At 32.5% G+C, this 19091-nt stretch overlaps 1 long non-coding RNA gene across 1 annotated transcript in view; it reads left to right on the top strand.

Moving 5' to 3' along the window:
- Nucleotides 1-12620, top strand: part of LOC140632538 (uncharacterized) — a 65837-nt gene extending 53217 nt beyond the window's left edge. Inside the window, exons 5-6 of the long non-coding RNA XR_012030138.1 lie at nt 3545-3628; nt 12277-12620. This is a non-coding gene — a long non-coding RNA (uncharacterized lncRNA). The remainder of the gene's footprint in view (nt 1-3544; nt 3629-12276) is intronic.
- The last annotated feature ends 6471 nt before the right edge of the window (nt 12621-19091 follow it).

The raw sequence follows: 19091 nt of genomic DNA, 5'->3' as shown, positions 1-19091 counted from the left end.
GTTTCTTTAAATTATTTTAGCTTGTTACATTTCCTTCTCTTCTAAGAATACACTTTTTATTTATATATTATATGTTATTCTTATCTTTGACTACAATATATGACAAATTAACAGGAACATAAGACATCTAAAGTTTACTGTATTTTATGTTTTATATTTGCAGCAAGTCAGTTTTTTGATAAATCCTCTTAATAAATTCTTTTGATAACCAAATATATTAACCACAGTAGAATCAGGAGGGAAATAGACATGACCAAAATTGTTTTAAATTTTCCTAAGTTAAAGGTATCATAATTGTGAAAGGATGTGGCATTTTACATTTTTAAATATTTGCCTTTCATAAATTTTCCCCATCTAAAAGTAACATTTGGGGGGTGGTTAATATATAGAAAAATGGGTTTGGGGCTAAACAGTTGTTTAGCTTAACAGGTGAGTGCTATGTAAATATGAATAAAGACTATTAATTTATGCAACTGTTATTTTAAAAATTCTCCTAGAACTCATTTACTTCCCCAGTGGAGACATTGAGGTCATTTGCAAAAGTTCATTCTTAGAGAAAATATAATCAATAAATCTAATATTTTCTCCCTTTTTAAGTATAAGCATCTAATTGTGATGAGCACTAGGTGTTGTATGAAAGTGTTGAATTGCTAAATTCTACATCAGAAAGTAATATTACACAGTATGTTAAATAATTGGAATTTAAATAGAAAATTTTTTTAGAATGGAACAAATAACTATTTTTGTTTCAAATAGTAGAATTACTAGACCCTACTCTATCTTTCTGTTGTGGTGGTTTAATGTTGAATGGAAGGTAATATAGCTGTCTTCTATTATCTCAACATTTCCATTCCTTCATTTATTAATCTATTCATTTCACATTTATTAATTCATTTATTACACAAACTTTTGAGTATTGAAACAATAGGAATTGTTTTGATATATAAAATAATGAATTGGATGAGAAATGAATATACATAATATTAAGTTATTACAAATATTTGAGACTGTAAGAAAGCAGATAATGCAAAAAGACGTATTAAATAATGATTTCAACTCTAGAGCTTATCTGTTCAAAATCTATGGACCCATTACAATGAATGCAATAAGGACTACATAATGAATATCAGTTGTACCATATTATTAAGGAACATATAAACCTTTCTTTTTAATCTGTGAAATAGGAATTTTGGATGCAGGCATTATCGACATTAAGGCTATTCCTTTCTCAAGAAGCAATGAAGTCAATCTATGAAAACTTAATCTGAGTCAGGAAGCTTTCAGGTTTGCTTGTCTCAGGGATCCCCTTCTCTCAAATACTCCTTGAGCCCTCTTCATACTGAAGACAGACTTTTTCTCTTAGGTGGATATGTGTTTTTTCTCTTTAAACTTCTCTGAAGCAGAGAATGAATATGAGCATTAAGCTTCAAAGAATTTCTCTGCATGCAAGCAATCGCTTGTCAACAAAACTATGATTAGTGATGCTTTATATAAAAATTCATAGAAAACAACAAGGTGCAATTAAAAACACTAAAGAAAAGAGCATTATTTCTTAAACTCTTGAAAAATTACACATGCTTACAGATACTTCTGAACTAAAAGAAAATACTTTTGGTAACTTGTTGAATAATGATTAACAAATCTAATTTCTTCACTTAATACAAACTTGTGATGGAAATAATGAATGAAGAAGTTTATTTTTGTTTAGGAGATTTCCATCAGCAAGGACCAATAGAGGGAGAGAGAGGGAGAGAGAGAGAGAGAGAGAGAGAGAGAATTGAAACATATCAGGTCAGCATATGGCTGTGTTCCTTATGTAGAGAACATATTAAATTACAAATCAGGAAACCAGAATTGTGATGTTTCCAAGTAGAATGAGAATATATCACATGAGCCTTTAATTTTGGGCACCCTAGAATCCTTTACCTATTTCCCTAATTGTGATTACTATGCAAATTTCAGAAACATTTTTTTTTTGTTGTTTTTCTTTGCCTTTGTTAGTATATTTTTCTTTCCTTTTCTTTCTTTATTTCCTTTAAATTATTTATTTGAGAGAGAGAGAGAGAGAGAAAGAGTGCATGTATACGTGCATGCCCGCCTGGGGAGGAGACGCAAAGGTAAAGTATCTCCAATAGACTCCTTTCTGAGTGTCGATCCCAATGAGGGGGGGCTCCATCTCATGACTCATGAGATCAGGACCTGAGCCAAAACCAAGAGTCAGATCTTAACCGGCTAAGCCACCCAGGTAACTCTCCATCTTCATTTTTAATAGCTGATAGTAAATAGAGAAGTTCATAACACATATGTGGGGGGGGACTCCCATATGTACTAAATTGGTAGCTTTCAAATCTAACACTCCCTCTCTTTGGCAGAGAGGAAACAGTTACACACACACCTGAACTTATTGTTCTTTCAAAGAGATATACACCACCTGTTCTGTGTGTTCATTGGAAATACTGTACAGACTTCTGATGCTTTTGCTACAACAGCAAAAAGTGAATCATAATTCCAAGCAGATAAACATTACTGTTCTTAGTTCAGTCTTTTCAATAAACCCAAATATACATAGTTGGAGCTATAAATATATGGCTTTCCTATTGTAGAACTTTACTTAAGTTATATTGTTATTTATATACTTTTGTACAGGTTAAAATAGAAAACATAATACTTTATAGGAGAAGAAATGTAACTTTTTATTACATCTTTATTGTGTCTCTAAACATCTATATATGTCATTCAGATTCATCATAGTTTTGTCTTCTACAGATTACTGAAATAATAAATATTTCATTATACAAATTTTTGAAAATAAGAAAAAAACTTTAAGGAAGGAAAAAAAAACCAAATGTTCCCACTCAGATAGTTAACATTTTGAAACATTTTCAACAGTGGTATATATGTTTGCATTTCCTCTCTCACTTTGATAAATATTTAGACCACACGATGTGTGTGTGTGGGTTTAATACTTTTTCACATTTCATCATGAGCATTTGCCATGTTATCAAATATTACTTGAAAACATGATTACTAATGATAGTAGATAGTACAATATTACAATAGGTTAAATATCATAATTACTTAGCTGAGGCTGTCAGTGTTTTACTTTACAACTATAGTGAACATTCATGTGCATAAATTATTACATACATTTATGGGTTTTCTTTTAATGGATTTTAATTACAAATGTAATACATGGCCTTGGTAAAAAAAAATCACACAGTACAGACAAGTTTAAATTAATAAGTGTTTAAGTGTTTTCTTCCCACAGATGCCTGTTTTCAATTATAGACATTTCTACTATTAACAGTTTCTTATTAATCCTTTCAGATTTTTTAAAATGAAGCTATTTTGCACATATTGTACCTTATATATTTTTTGAAACAAATTTTTTTGAACTACCTTGAGGGCTTTCTATATTTGAACCTTAAGAGCTAATTTAATTCTAGTAATGTTTTCATTCTATTCTATGCATTGCTCAATGCCATAATATATTTATTTTCCTCATGTACTCATTTAATTTCTTTCTTTTTTTTCTGTTAAACAGCACTACAAAAATATTTTGATCCACATATCTTTCAACATGGTTACTTGTAACTGCAAGATAAATCCCTAAAATATAAGAAGCTAGGTAAGCATTCAAATGCATTTAACAGTTTGGTAGTTGTTTCACATTTCATTTCTAAGACTTTTTACCAATTTTTGCCTCTGAAATAAAGTATGAGAGTGTATATTTCACCATTTCTTTTTTTTTTTTTTATTTCACCATTTCTTATTTTTTGCTGATATATATGCTATTATTTATCTTTTATTTTTCACTGTTTTAATAATGAGCAAAGCTAAGTATTTATTTTGTATATTATTTGCTCACCCTTTTCTTCACTTTCCTTTCCCTCCTCCCCTCCTTCCATCTTTCCATCTTTTTTAAAGCTCTGGATAATATTTTTTATCTAGAAAGTTCTTATTAGCTTGGACATGTTTTCATATATGTGTGTCTGTGTGTATTTAACTACATATAAGTTTAAAAACTTTTGCATACCTATCAAAAAGAGGAAGAGGAGATAATTCCTCTTTTTAATAATTTGTTGTACACAGTTTTAGAATTTTGTATGTCAAATTAATGATATTTGAGTTTCAGGTCATACTTAGAAAATCTTTTTTTCCTTTTTTTGAAAGAGAGAGAGAGAAAAAAAGACAGAGAATCTTCAGCAGGCTCCATGCCTAGCTCAGAGCCCAATGTAGGACTTGACACAGGGCTCAATCATGACTGGAGACTGAATCAAGAGTCGAAAGCTTAACTGACTGAGCCAACCAGGTGCCCAGAAAATCTTTTTCTCCTCCAAAGTTAGTTTTTAAAGTTTGTGTTTTTAACTACATGGATATTTGGACAAGCTTTTCTCTACAAAAACCATTAAATCTGCCTTCAAAACTATTTTTGAAAATATTCTTAAAAGTATCAATAATGAACACAAAAAGAAGTGATAAAGCCAAAATCTACTCATAAGAGGGAATTCCCAGAGGTAAGAGAAACATGGACTGTCTTTCAGTCCCCTGGTCTTGAGACAAGAAGGAATAAGGATTCAAGGTCTCACAGGAAGGGAAGACAAAAAGCAAATGCTTGAGTTGACTCAAGGTGGGGAATATAATGGAAGATTCTCCCTGTTTAAGGCAAGATCTAAAATGTATGTTTTTTGTAAAAGCATGAAGCAAAGATAGAATTCTTCGCCCCCTGTTCCCCAATTATGCAAGGGAATTTGATTTAATTCTGAGCATGGCAAGGAGGAAAAATCCACAAGATGGTGTAATGATTATCCAGTCTTTGTGTGGATGTGCAGCAAAAAATTCTATCACCTGACGGTGCAAAAATACTGCAGGTCATAAACTTTTTAAAGTGATTTCTTGCTAGTAGAGTTTTCAAAGGCCTGTACTAAGCAAACATAAATTCCCTCTGTAATAAAGAATCTTGGGGATCCCTGGGTGGCGCAGCGGTTTGGCGCCTGACTTTGGCCCAGGGCGCGATCTTGGAGACCTGGGATAGAATCCCACATCGGGCTCCCGGTGCATGGAGCCTGCTTCTCTCTCTGCCTGTGTCTCTGCCTCTCTCTCTCTCTCTCTCTCTCTCTCTCTCTGTCTCTCTCTCTCTCTCTCTGTGACTATCATAAATAAATAACAATTTTTAAAAAAAGAAACTTTACTCATGATCCAAATAATTTTGTAAAGTAGTTGAGGAGCTCAAAGTAAAAAACAAACAAACATGAAACAAAATAAAATGAAACAGTCGTAAACTCAGATCCAGTAGAAAAAGAATGCTATAAGCAAAGGTGCAAAACTTTCAGGTATGGGAATTATCAGACACAGTTACACAGATTATAAAAAAACTGTGCTTACTCTATTAAAAATGTTTAAAAAGCAAGTCAGAAAATACATCCAGAGAACAAGAAACTAAAGATAATCACTGAGAGATTTGGAAAACATCTGGAGAGGAGCTTAGAAATTATAATGAGATAATTGAGAGAAAACAAATGTAATAATGTTGTGTTTTGGTATAGCTAGAGTGTCCTGGAATGATGGGCTAGTAGAAAGCCATTAGAATGCAGCACAAAAAGGTACAGGTGGCAAATATAAAAGAGGTTAATAGATGAGAATAGAGTGAGATATTCTAACTAAAGATTAAAGAGATGACCACCAATATATGTAGCTGAATGACATTCTCAAGGATGTTCATCAGGCACGAGAAATTGGAATCCAAGTAAAGTTGTGATATGGAAGACTGAAAGAGCTAAGTAAGTAATATAAGCCTAAATAAAACTGAATATATGAAATGATAGAACCATTGACCCTTGAACAGCATGGTTTTGAACTGTGTGAAACCTCTTATATGTGGATTATTTTTTGATAAATAAGGTACGGAATTGTAAATGTATTTTCTCTTTTTGAGAATTTCCTTAATAACATTTTATTTTCTCTAGCTTCCTTTATTTTAAGAGTATTATATATAAGACATAAAACATAAGAAATAGGTGTTAACTATTTATGTTATCAGTAAGGTTTTCTGGTCAGCTGTAGGCTCTTAGTGGTTAACTTTGAAGACATCAACCTCAATGATAATTTTCATAGAAATTGAAATTTAAACCTCAATGCGTTACCATTACAAATTTTCCCTCATACCAAAACCTAAATATCTGCTAGTATCAAGCATTGGTGATGATATACTGCAACAGCAATTCTGCTGTTAGTGGGAACTTGCATAAGTAAACTTCTTTGGACGATAGTTTGGATATTTGTTAATTTTATTATTTGTTATATATCTTAGAAAAACTTTCTAATGAGTACTAATACTAGAATATTCATGGAAGCATTGCTCATTACAGACCCAACCCAGAAAATTGAATTGTCAATTGCAGTAGAATGGACACGTAATTTGTGGTTCATTCCCAGGAAGAAATGCTATGCAGCACCTGCTAAATGTGAAAATGAAGGAACTGTAGCTATGAATGAATATGTTATATGCTACTATTTACCCATCATTCTGAACCAAGCAAAGTGACACTATCTTTCCGTATCACTGTAAGCACTCCTGTTGAGAGAGTGAAGTGGCTCCTATCAGCTAGTAAGAGCTGATGGTTAAATTTTCAGTAGTTTGTTAACCATTGGTAACTTGAAATTTATCATTCTAAAAGTATTAACATGACAACAATCAGAAAATGCTACAAATCAGAGCTTTTGTGTTATTTATTCCATGGGGAACTAATTGTTTAACATTTGCCAGCATCCTATTAAGTGAGGGACACTAAGGCTTTTAGAAGTCACAATTGTCTATGTCTATATAAGATGGTGGTTAAGTAGGTTTTCACTCTCAAGTGAGACTTAAAACTCTCAAGCACTTTTATGTTTTATTCTATATTAATTATATCTTACAATAAAAACAATCATAGCAAAGTGATTCTTTTAATAATTTCATGGTGTTAGATTCATGTATAATTTTTAAAAGATTATATTAATTTTTTTGAGAAAGAAAGAGAGCATGAGCAGGTGGAAAGGAGCAGAGGTAGGAGCAGACTCCACGCTGAGCTGGGAACCTGACTCAGGCTCCACCCCTAGACCCTGGGATCATGACCTAAGCCAAAGGCAGGCACTTAACTGACAGTCACCCAGGCATCCCTATGTATATGTTTTTGACATAATTGGAATGTATTTCAGTAATAAGAATGAAATATGAAATCTAGTCTCATCGTTTTCAAAACTGGTTAGTGGCCAAACCTGGATTCGGATACAATTGTCCAATTCAAAGCCTTTATTCTTTGCTCTATTGGAGGATACCTTGATTATGTCATGTGATTTTTATCCAGTTTCCCACTTGTCTCTTTGTAGCACCCTGCTCAAGAGTCACAAGGATGGAGGTTAATGTTATGAATTTGCTTTTGCACCATAAGGTCAAAGAAATGAAATTATTTTGGCAACCAAGTAGTGGGTTTGATTCCATGATTTCAAGACAATTGTTTCCCCAATTTAAACAAATATCAATAACCCAAGAATATTATAACAGTCAAGATATATATATAGTCACAATCTCTCATAATACACAATCACTGTATCATATTTTCTTAATGCCTTGTTTAATATTTCTGGAAAAAATCCTCAAAGTCAGAAACATCTTACTATTACTTTTAAGTTTAACATGATACATTTGAAACAAGTATACTGTAAATTAAAAAATCAGTGTATCTTACTGATGATTTTTGTTCACTGCCAAGTCATATATTATATTTCTCGTACCTGGGTCTTTCTTCCTTGACTTTATGTCTGAATAGATATGTTTTCACCAAAAAGTACCTCTGAGTATTGTAGAAGTATATTTTAATAACCAAATAAAATTAAGACTGCTAATTAAAAACTTGGTATTTAATACTGCTGGCTGTGACACAATGTAATTTACAGCTTTGTAATTCCCCTTGATGGAATACAATCTTTCTTTGCTTTCTTCTGGGGAAAGATCATGCCATATTAAACGGAGTTCTGATACTGTCACGCTCCTATCATATTACAGAAAGCACTAATCCTTAGGCCATTCATCTGACTGCCTATTCCTGAAGTAATCCATGTTGGGCTGCTCTCTTGAGAATTTGCCCTTTTTTGAGGATGCTGAGATCAGCCTTCTTGTGCAAAATGATCTTGGTTTTATGCAAAAGATGTCTTATTTCCAGATGTTTAGTAAGAATTTTATTATTTTTCACTTAAAAATGCCAACTAGGTGCTTACAAATGTTGTTCATGCTCATTACTTCTTTCTTCCAGTGTCCTCTACTGGAGGGCAATCAGTGGAAAAGGAAGTATTTTTGTGACTTTTAGACAACTGGGTGGCAGTGGTAGGAAAAAAAAAATAATAAGAAAGAAAGAGCAAAGAATGACAGATTAGCTTAATTTCATTCATTAGTATTTCATCTACCCAATTGTAACATACTTCAAAATTAAGTATATTCTATGTTTAGCCTTTTTTGTCATCATGAGAAAATATTTGTAGATGAAGGGACTCAGTTCCTTTTCTAGGATCAGAATTCAATATTTCTTTCTTTTTTTTTTTTTTTAGACTTATTTATCTGAGAGAGACAGAGACAAAAAGATTTAAGTGTGCAAGAGAGGGGGGAGGGGCAGAAGGAAAGGGACTTTCATGCAGACTACATGTTCAGCACAGAGCCTGATGCTGGACTTGATTGCATGACCTGAGATCACTATCCAAGCCAAAATCTAGAGTCGGATGCTTAACCAACTACCACCCAGGCACTCCAGTGTTAAATATTTCTCATAAAGATAAGTCCTTTGAGGAAAACAAGTCAATGGAAATTTGAAACATTTAGATGGGAAAGATATCTACAAATATAACTTAAAATATTTGAACTAATGTATCAATTATTGCAAATATGCCCTCCATAACTATTTCTTGGAAAACATTCCCCAGAGAAGCTGACTTACAATTGGCTTAAGAACTATGATTGAATAGAGAGAATGGATTTTGAAAGACTAACATGTAAATGAATTGTGATGCACAGAACACTGTGCCCATAAGATACTAAAAGATGTTCAAAAAAATGAAAGCACAGAATATTATATGATTAAATAAATTTTAGAAAATATGGGTAAAGTAAGTTTTATTGATTTTGTTTTTATAAGAAAGACCTCTGCTCACCCCACTATATAGACCTAAGAGAATGCAAAATTTTCCTTGACCATGGACCAAGGGATCTCTCTCTTTCTCTATGCATATAAAGTATATAATGATAATATATTAATCTCTATCTATACATTATATTTATGATCTTGAAATATCTAGTAACATCTTAATGCAAGAAAGGGTTCTGCGAACAATACTATGATGGGGCATAGACAAATATATATATAGTTGATCAGCAGTTGGGAAGTATATCTGGGGATATCTGATGTTAGTGAGGAGAGTAGATTGAATTATTGAGGAAAAAAATTTAAAAATTGAAAACTGTAAGCAAACTTTATGCATAGGGGCAAGAGAAAAAGTCAAAGAAATTTAAAAAGTAGAATTAAAAGAGTACATTTGTATCAGGCAATGAGAGGGAAACCTAATTGTGTGCCCTGGTGGGTGGAATACATATGAAACTAATGCTTTCGAATTTGGATTGAGAATGCAAATACTGATCTACAAATGAGCACCTTTGGATGAATGATGAAAACAGTGTCTGGGCTGCAAATGGTGGAGGCATGAATGTGTGGTTAGAAAAAAAAAGCAAATGCTAACTCTTCTTAAGTGAAATTATATTCTGCATATGGTAACAAAGAGGGGTGGGGAATTTGTGAGCACTGCTGGAAACTTAGGAGAATGAACCCCCAAAGGGAGGAGGAGATGAAAAGAGACAGGGAAGTCAGAGTGGAGCATAGGATGAAGGAGGGCCCACCTATTCTAAGACAAAAGGTAGATGTGTAGACTGAAGAGCTTCAGGATAGCCTTATTTCCTTTTGTCAATTCTTAGCATAGAAGCTCATAAACACTAATGTCACAGGTAAAATCATCCTGGAGAATTAATTAATCATTAATGTTGGCTCTGAAGCATAACACTTAAAGTTTTATTTTAATCATTTATTAATTTTAAGAGTAGAATCAAACATTTATTTATGGATGGATGAGAGATATATAAAGTGACTGATTATATCCTTATCATTAGTGAGTCTAGAACGACGTTCAGAGAAAATTAAAATTCTTCAGATAATAAAAAATACAGAAAGATAAATCTGCTTCATCATTAGACAATCAGAATTAAGTCCCTGACCTATATATACTCCTCATTCTGCCACTTTTTAGTTATGTAAGTAGAAATTAATTCACTTGGTGTTGATATTTTATAATTATTATCAATATTTCAGTATCTTTCAAATAGAAAAGAAAGATTGTCACAAAACCTGGATTTCAAACCTCATATATGAGCCACAATACATTTATTTTAAAGGAATCAATTTAGATTAAAAACCCATAAACATTTTATTTCTTGGGGGTTTGATGAGTTTTACTCATACATAATTTTCCATGGATATGTTTAGATAATTATCTAAGAATTGATGTTTTAAGTATTTTGATGGAATGATGGACTATTGTTGGTAATAATGAATACTTTATACAGTGTCTCTGCAACAACCACTAATTAGCTTCATTATAGCCCACAGTTAATTCCTGCGAATAACTTATGTAAATGATGAAACTCTAGTAGTTTTTCTGAATTCCCTGACAATGAGATTTTGAGAGTAATAAGTGTGGCAAATTTCTGACAGCAGGTACATGTCTTTGTTGCATTTTGAGAAAGGAATAATCCAAATACTAGAATTTATTTAGCTGTGGAGGTTTTTCGTATTCCAAAAGCTTTGAAAGTATACACTGAGAAAAGCAGGCTAAAAAGAGCTTCACATTTGATTTGCATCTTAAGAACAAAGAAACAAATGAAAATGTGACTATTGTCTTTATCTTCACGATTATTGTGTGCAGTATCCTTCTATAATCTTTTCTTGTAATGAGGCTTAATAGCTGCCTTTGAGATATTAATGGAAATTGTCACAGACAAGGGAGATATTACTGCATCTAATGAACTAAAGTAAGACTAAAAGGAAGGGAAAAGGAACAATAAGTAAAATTTGCACAAATAAAAAGAATTTAACTAGTTTCTAAAATTTAACCCTATAGATGACTCTTGATATAAAATGCAATAATAGAAATGCATTACTAGTCCATTTTCTAAGACATCAGTCATCAAACACAAGTGGTAGTTTCTCTTTTTATTATTTTGTATTTATGTGGCATTTAAAAACCTCTTGACTTGAACTTTACCTGATGCCCTAAAGAAGGACATGTCATATGGCTTCAAAGGACAAGTGAGATCATTAGGTTTGTAGCATGCAAATAAGAGGATAGATTCTGAGAAAAAAAATTCAAATAAAATAATGGTAATAATATAAAGAACAATGTAATAATTTCAATTAGATTCATCTGTATATTGAACGATGTTTGGAAAATTTCAAGTTAAAATCACTTTTTTATAGTAATTATACTATTGACTCTGACTTTTCAATGCTCACCCTTAGGTTATAGTACTTGAAAGAAAAGTTGATGGTTAGGTATTATCATTTCATAAATGTACATTCTTTTCCTTGATTCTTGAAATGAAAACTGAGAGGTGAGTAGCTGCCATTTGAGCGCAAGTGTATTGCCATCTGATTGAATGAAGGACGTACAATTGAGCTGTCAGGTAGAGAATTATGAGGTTAGTACATAACTTATGATGGCAACCAGACTTCTTTTTCTCAGGGCATTCCCTGAGGAACAAATTGTAAATAACGCCATCCAAACTTCCTAAGAACAAGATGCATGCCAGGTTTCTGCCAGGATAGCAGTTGATGCCTAATTGAGCCCAGGATTGTTAAAATGTCTCGTCTTTATAGTCCTGAATAATGTAGAGCTAATGAACAGATTCCATTTCAGATCTGAAGCATCAGCTCCCTAGCAAAGATTCCTTTATGATTTAGCTTATTTTTTTAATTAAAAACATAGAGATTGTTCTTACCACAACCCCTGTCTACATATGATGCTTAATTCTCATCAAAATTTATATGTAAATTCTTCGTTGTACATATACAGCTATTCAAAGTAAGAACTGACTGGTAAATTGATTGGTCTCAAAAACTACATTCCATTTTAATCATATATTTTGGTTCAGGAGTGAAAAAACCTGATTCCTTGTCCATGGCTGTCTTCTTTTTTCTCTTTCAGACATGTAGAACATTCCCGAAATTTTTAGACAGTTAATGCTTATCCCGTGCTTAAGAAGAAATACTTATTTTTTCCTTCAACTGTGGATATTACAAACAGAGATTAGTGGCCTCTCACTTCAGAGCTGTCAGTGTTGAAGTGGCATGAGCTATTAACATTCTATTGTAAGTGGTCAGAAGCTTCCTTTGGCATTCCTGTCAAAAGGCCACTAAACCTCCCAGTTTGTGTTGTTTTCACTAAGATAATCCATTCCTGTCCTTTTTGATTGGTTGGTGCCATTCAAGATACCACATTTACTAATGATCCTATGCAACCACTGAATCTCTTCTCCTTAAAAAAAGAAATAACAGGTAAGTCTCAGATCAGGCTATACTCATATTGACGTTATGATTTGGTTTACACAGAAATATTTTATTCTAGGAAAAATGATATGAAAGGAATGATTTGTGAACTACCTTTTATTAGTTAAATAAGGCAAAATATTGTTCTGGTTTTGTATCAGAAAAACTATAAAAAAAATCAGAAGGTCATTCATCTAGCCACTAAGATGGAATTATGTGGAGCACTAACTGATGTCCAAAAGCTAGACTCCATCATTTCCTGGCTCTATGCTTCCCGTAAATTATATGATCAATGTAGTAACAGTCTTAAACTGGCATTTGTTTTTTTTTTTAAGATTTTATTTATTTATTCATGAGAAATACACACAGAGAGAGGCAGAGACACAGAGGGAGAAGCAGGTTCCATGCAGGGAGTCCAATGTGGGACCTTATTCTGGGACTCCAGGATCACGCCTTGAGCCAAAGGCAGACGCTCAACTGCTGAGCCACCCAGGTGTCTCCTGGCATTTGTTTATTGAAGGAGATAACGTTATGCTTTTCTAAGAAGACTATACATATATTTTGGGTCCCCTTATTCCATTAATTTACAAAGTACTACATATTCTTTCCCAAATGTTCTAAATCTCCTAACTGTTTCTTGGCTAAAAATCAAAAGGTAGAATTCATTTCCATATTTTGAATACATACCTACCACGTAACAACAGTCTTCTGCAACAACTATAGTGTATTTTCTTTTTCTCTCACTTTTATTGAGAAATAATTGACATACAGCACTGTGCAAATTTAAAGCATATGGCATGATGGTTTGATATATATATATAGTGAAATGATTACCACAATGGGTTCAGCCAACATACCTCTTCTCATACAGATACAATAAAAAGGAAGGAAAGAAGAAAAGAAAAAGGGAGGAGAAAAGCTCTTGTGATGAGAACTCATAGGACTGACTTTCCTAAAACTTCTCCTGAGTATCATACGGCAGTGTTAGCTGTAGTCATCAATTGTACATTACATCCCTGGTATTCATTTGTCTCAAAAGCAAAAGCCTGTACTTTCTGACCACCTTCTCTTTCCACCCTGTGCCTCTCATGAGTCTGATTTCTTTTTCAATGAGTTGGGTTTTTTTTGTTGTTGTTGTTTGTTTGTTTGTTTGCTTTAGATTCCACATAAAAGTGAAATCTTAAATGTTTGTCTTTCTCTGCCTGACTTATTTCACTTAGCATAAGGCCTTCCAGGTCTAACTAGTAATGTCAAATATTTTTCATGTACCTGTTGACCTTATCTTTTTTTTTTTTTTTTTAAGAAATGTCTATTCAAATCATTTACCCATTTTCTAATTGGGTTATTATTTTTTCTCTTCTTTTTTTGGCTATTGAATTTATGAGTTCTCTCTCTATATATATTGGATATTAACCCCTTATTAGATATATGGTTTGCAAATATTATTATTTTCTGTTCCATAAATTGTTTTTTTACCTTGTTGATAATTTCTTTTGCTTGTAGAAGCTTTTTAGTTTGATGTAGTCACACTTGTTTATTTTGTTACTTGTGCTCCAGGTGTTATACCCAAAAAATAATCTTTAAGACCCATATCAAGGAGCTTTATTCCTGTGTCTTCTTCTAGGAGTTTTATGGTTTTAGGTTTTACATTCAAGACTTTACTTCATTTTGAGTTAATTTTTGTGAATGATGGAAGATACGGGTTTGCTTTCATTCTTTTACATGTGGATATCCAACCATTCCAGCACTATTTATTGAATAGACTCTTTTCTTCATTGAATATTCTTGGCTCCTTTGTTCAATATTAGATGACCAGATATGCTTAGTTTTGTTTCTGGGCTTTTGATTCTGTTCTATTGGCCTTTTCATCCATTTTTATTCCACTATCATACTGTTTTGAAGACTATAGCTTTATAGGAGAGCTTAAAATCAGGAAGCATTAGGCTTTCTACTTTGTTCTTCTTTCTCAGGATTTCCTTGACTATTCTGGGTCTTTTTTGGTTCCATATAAATTTTAGGAGTGTTTTTCGACTTCTGTAAAATAAAGTCATTGGAATCTTGATAGAGATTGCATTGCATCCATAGATGGCTTTTGGTGGTATTGGCATTTTAATAATATTAATTATTATTATTATTATTATTAATTATTTCCAACCATAAACACAGGATACCTTTCCACCTAATTTGTGTCTTATAGTTTTCAGAGTAGAGATTTTTCATCTCCTTAAACTGTTTTGATGCTGTGTAAATGGGATTGACTTCTTTAGTTATTTTTTCAGAAAATTCATTGTTAGTGTATAGGAGTCCTACTGATTTTTGTATGTTAATTTTGTATTCTGAAACTTTACTAAATTCATCCATTAGATCTAACAGTCTTTGGTTGAATTTTTAGGATTTTCTATGCATACAATTATGCTATTTACAAATGAGGATAATTTTATATATTCTTTTCCAATTCTGATACCTTTTATTCCTTTTTCTTGCCTGATGGCAGTAGCTAAGGCTTCTAATATCGTATTGAATAAGAGTGGTGAAAATGGACATCCTGTCTTATTCCTGATCTTAGAAGAAAGCTTTCAAAACTTTCATCATTAAGTATGATGTTACCTGAGGGCTTATCCCATGTGGCTTTTATTCTGTTGATGTATGTTTCTTCTGTGTCTAATTTGTGCTTTTTTTTTTTTTAAGATCGTATTTATTTATTCACGAGAGACACAGAGAGAGGCAGAGACACAGGCAGAGGTAGAAGCAGGCTCCTTGCAGGGAGCCCGATGTGAGACTCGATCCCAGGACCCTGGGATCATGCCTTGAGCCAAGGCAGATGCCCAACCACTTAGGCACCCAGTTGTCCCTTCCTAATTTGTTGTTTTTATAATGAATGGATATTGAGTTTTGTCAAATTGAGTTTTTCTTTCATTCTGTTAATGAAATGTATCACACTGGTTGATTTGCATATGTTGAAATATCCTTGGATCCCAGGGATAAATTCCACTTGGATCCCAGGGATAAATCCCACTTGATAAATCCCACATCCTTTCAATGTGCTGAATTAGGTTTGCTAGTATTTAAAGAGAATTTCCACATTTATGAATATTAGAGGTCTAATGACCTCTAATGAATATTAGAGGTCTTGTCCTGTGATTTTCTTTCTTAGTAATACCTTTTTCTTGTTTTGGTATAAGAATAATGCTGGTTTTATAAAATGAGTTTAAGAGTGTTTCATCCTTTTCAGTTTTTTGGAAGAGTTTGAGGATTGATATTAATTCTTCTTTAAATATATGGTAAAATTCAAAAGTCCTGACCTTTCTTTGTTGAGATAATTTTGATTACTCATTCAATCTCCTTGCTCATAATTTGTCTATTTAGATTTTCTATTTCTTCCTGCTTCAGTCTTGGTAGGTTGTATGGTTTCTAAGAATATTTTCATTTCTTCTAGGTTATACAGTTTGTTGGTGTATAATTGTTCATATTAGTCTTTTATGATCATTTAAATTTCTGTGTTATAAGATAGAATGTCTCCTTTTTCATTCATAATTTTGTGGATTTGAGTCATTTCTCTTTTTTCTTGGTTAGTCAGCTAAGGATTTGTTAATTTTATCTTTTCAAAGAAACGACTTTCAGCTTAGTTAATCTTTTCTATTGTTTTCTGTTCTCCATTTCATTTATTTCTGCTCTAATCTTTATATTTCCTTTCTTCTGCTAATTTTGGGCTCATTTTGTCTCTTTCTTGTTCCTTAAGGTTTAGAGTTGGGTTATTTGTTTAGGATCTTTTTTTGTCTAATGTAGGCATTTATTGCTATAAACTTCCCTCTTATAATTGCTTTTTCTGCATTCCACAAGTTCTAGTATGTCATGTTTCCATTTCACTTGTTTCAAGAAACTTTTTTATTTTCTCCTTATCCATTTATTGTTCAGGAGATTGTTGCTTAATATCCACATGTTCCTGAATTTTCCAGGTTTCCTCTTATTAATTTTCAGGCTTTTTTGTCATTGTAATCAAAGAAGATATTTGGTAGGCTTTAAATCTTGAATTTGTTAGGACTTGTTTTGTGGCCTGACATATGTTCTATCCCAGAAAATGTTTCATGTGCACTTGAGAAGAATGTGTGTTCTATTGTTGGATAGAATGTTCTATATGTCTGTTAGGTCTATTTATTCTGTAGTGCTGTTCAAATCTGCTTTTTTCCTTTTTTGGTTCTGTCTGGATGATCTATGCATTGTTGAGAGCAGGGTATTAAAGTCTCCAACCATTGTATTATGGCTTATTTTCCTTTTAGCTCTGTTAGCTTTTGCTTTATATATTCAGATGCTATGAAGTTTGGCATATAAATATTTATAATTGTTATATCTTCTTAATTCATTGACCCTTTTATCATTATACATTGACCTTCTTTATACAACTTTTCACCATTTTTAGCTAAAAATCTATTTTGTCTGATATAAATATAGCTACCTCTGCTTTTTTGAAATTATCATTTGCAGAAAATATCTTTTTCACTCTCAGTCTATGGGAGTCTTTAAGACTAAAATGAGTCTCTTGTAGGTAGCATGTTATTGGATCTGTTTTTTGTTTGTTTCTTTGTCTTTAATCCATTTAGCCATTCTATGTCTTTTAATTGGAAAATTGAATTCATTTACATTTAAAGTAATTATAAATAGGTAAGAACTTAAAATTACCATTTTGTTAATTATTTTCTGGTTATTTTGTAGATCCATTATTCATTGTTTTTTATACTGCTATTTTTATTTTGTATGTGTTTTGGTATCTTTTGGTATAAGTACACTTGTACTTTTACTAAGTTTTTTTGCATAGTTACTGTTGAATTTTCCCTTATAGCTACCATGAGGCTTGTATAAAATACAAGACTTAAACTTAAAGCACCCCATTTGAAACTGGTAACAATTTCAGTAGAATTCATAAACTTTATACTTTTACTTCTCCTTTCCCTCACATTTTAGGCTATTGATGTTTTTGTATTGTGTAACTAGTAACAGATTATTGTAGTTATGGTTATTTTTATTTTTATTTTTTTATTTTTATTTTTATTTTTTTTGGTTATTTTTATTATGTTCTTTTTTTTTTTAACTTTCAAGTTTGAATTGTAAGTGAATTATACACCATGATATCATATTGTAGAATCTAATTATGGCTGTATATTTACAATTACAAGTGATGTATATACTACTTGTATATGTTTTTATGGTGTTAATTAGTGTTCTTTTATATTCATTCAAGGAACTCCTTTAGCATTTCTTGTAAGGCAGGTGTGGCAATAATGAACTCTCTCAGCTTTTGTTTGTTTGGGAAAGTCTTTATCCCACCTTCATTACTGAAAGACAGATTTGCCAGGTATTGAATTCTTGGGTGATGGTGATTTTCTTACTGCATTCTGAATATGCTATCTTTTTTTCTCATGACTTGAAAAATTTCTGTTGAGAAATGTGCCCATAGTCTTATGGGGGTTTCTTTGTATGTAACTGCTTTCCTTTCTCTTGCTGTTTTTAAACTTCTTTCTTTATCCTTAACTTTTTGGTAATTTAATTGTAATGTGTTTCAATTTAGCCATCTCAGGGTCAATGTATTTAGGCTACTTTTTGCCTCATGGTTGAATGTCAATTTCTCTCTCCAATTTTGAGATATTTTAGCCACTATTCCTTTAAATATACTTTCTATCCTTTCTATTTTTCTTCTCTTTTTCATTCCCATAATGCAAATATTTACATGTTTCTTTACATTGTGTATCAGAATTCTTCACTCTTAACTTTTTTTTTCTCTTTTTTCTCTTCTGACTGGGTAATTTCCAATGGCTTATCCTCCAGATCACTGATCTCGTCTTCTGAATGGTCAGGTCTACTTTTGAAACTCTTTATCAATCAGTTTAGTTATTATATTTTTCAACTCTAGGATTTCTGTTTTTATTTTATTTATTTTGGATGGTTGCCATTTCCTTGCCAAAGTTCTCATTTTGCTCAGACATTGTTTTCCTACTTTTGTTAAGTCATCTGTCTGTGTTTTCTTGTTGTTCACTAAATATATTAAAGGGGATTATTCTGAATTTTTTGTTTGACAGTCCATAGATCTCCATACTTTAGGGTCAGCTATTGGAACTTCATTAGTTTTCTTTGGGAGCATCATATTTACTTGATTTTTCGTGATTCCTGATTCATTTTGTTTGTATCTGCACATTTGAGTAACTGGGTACCTCATCCAGGCTTCATAGGTAAGCTCTGGCAGAGATAGTTCTTCACCAATCAACTCAATTTGGGTTTCTTGGTCTATCTGCTGTTAATATCCTTGAGCAGGTGGCAGCCTGCTATTATGGTCGGTTTTTGGGTGAGGCAACTGTGGAGCTCTGAGATGGACATTGGGGGTATGCCCCTACTGAGAGCAGGTGGATAGGACTACTGGTTGATGTTCTGTCCTAGTGAGACTGTAGGATGGACTCCACATTTGCCTGGAGTCTCTGGTTGGAC

This window comes from Canis lupus, chromosome 4 (genome assembly GCF_048164855.1).
Source record: "Canis lupus baileyi chromosome 4, mCanLup2.hap1, whole genome shotgun sequence".
NCBI classification, from domain to species: Eukaryota; Metazoa; Chordata; class Mammalia; order Carnivora; family Canidae; genus Canis; species Canis lupus.
The sequence above is the reverse complement of the archived record's forward strand: the minus strand, read 5'-3'. Positions and strand labels throughout refer to the sequence as shown.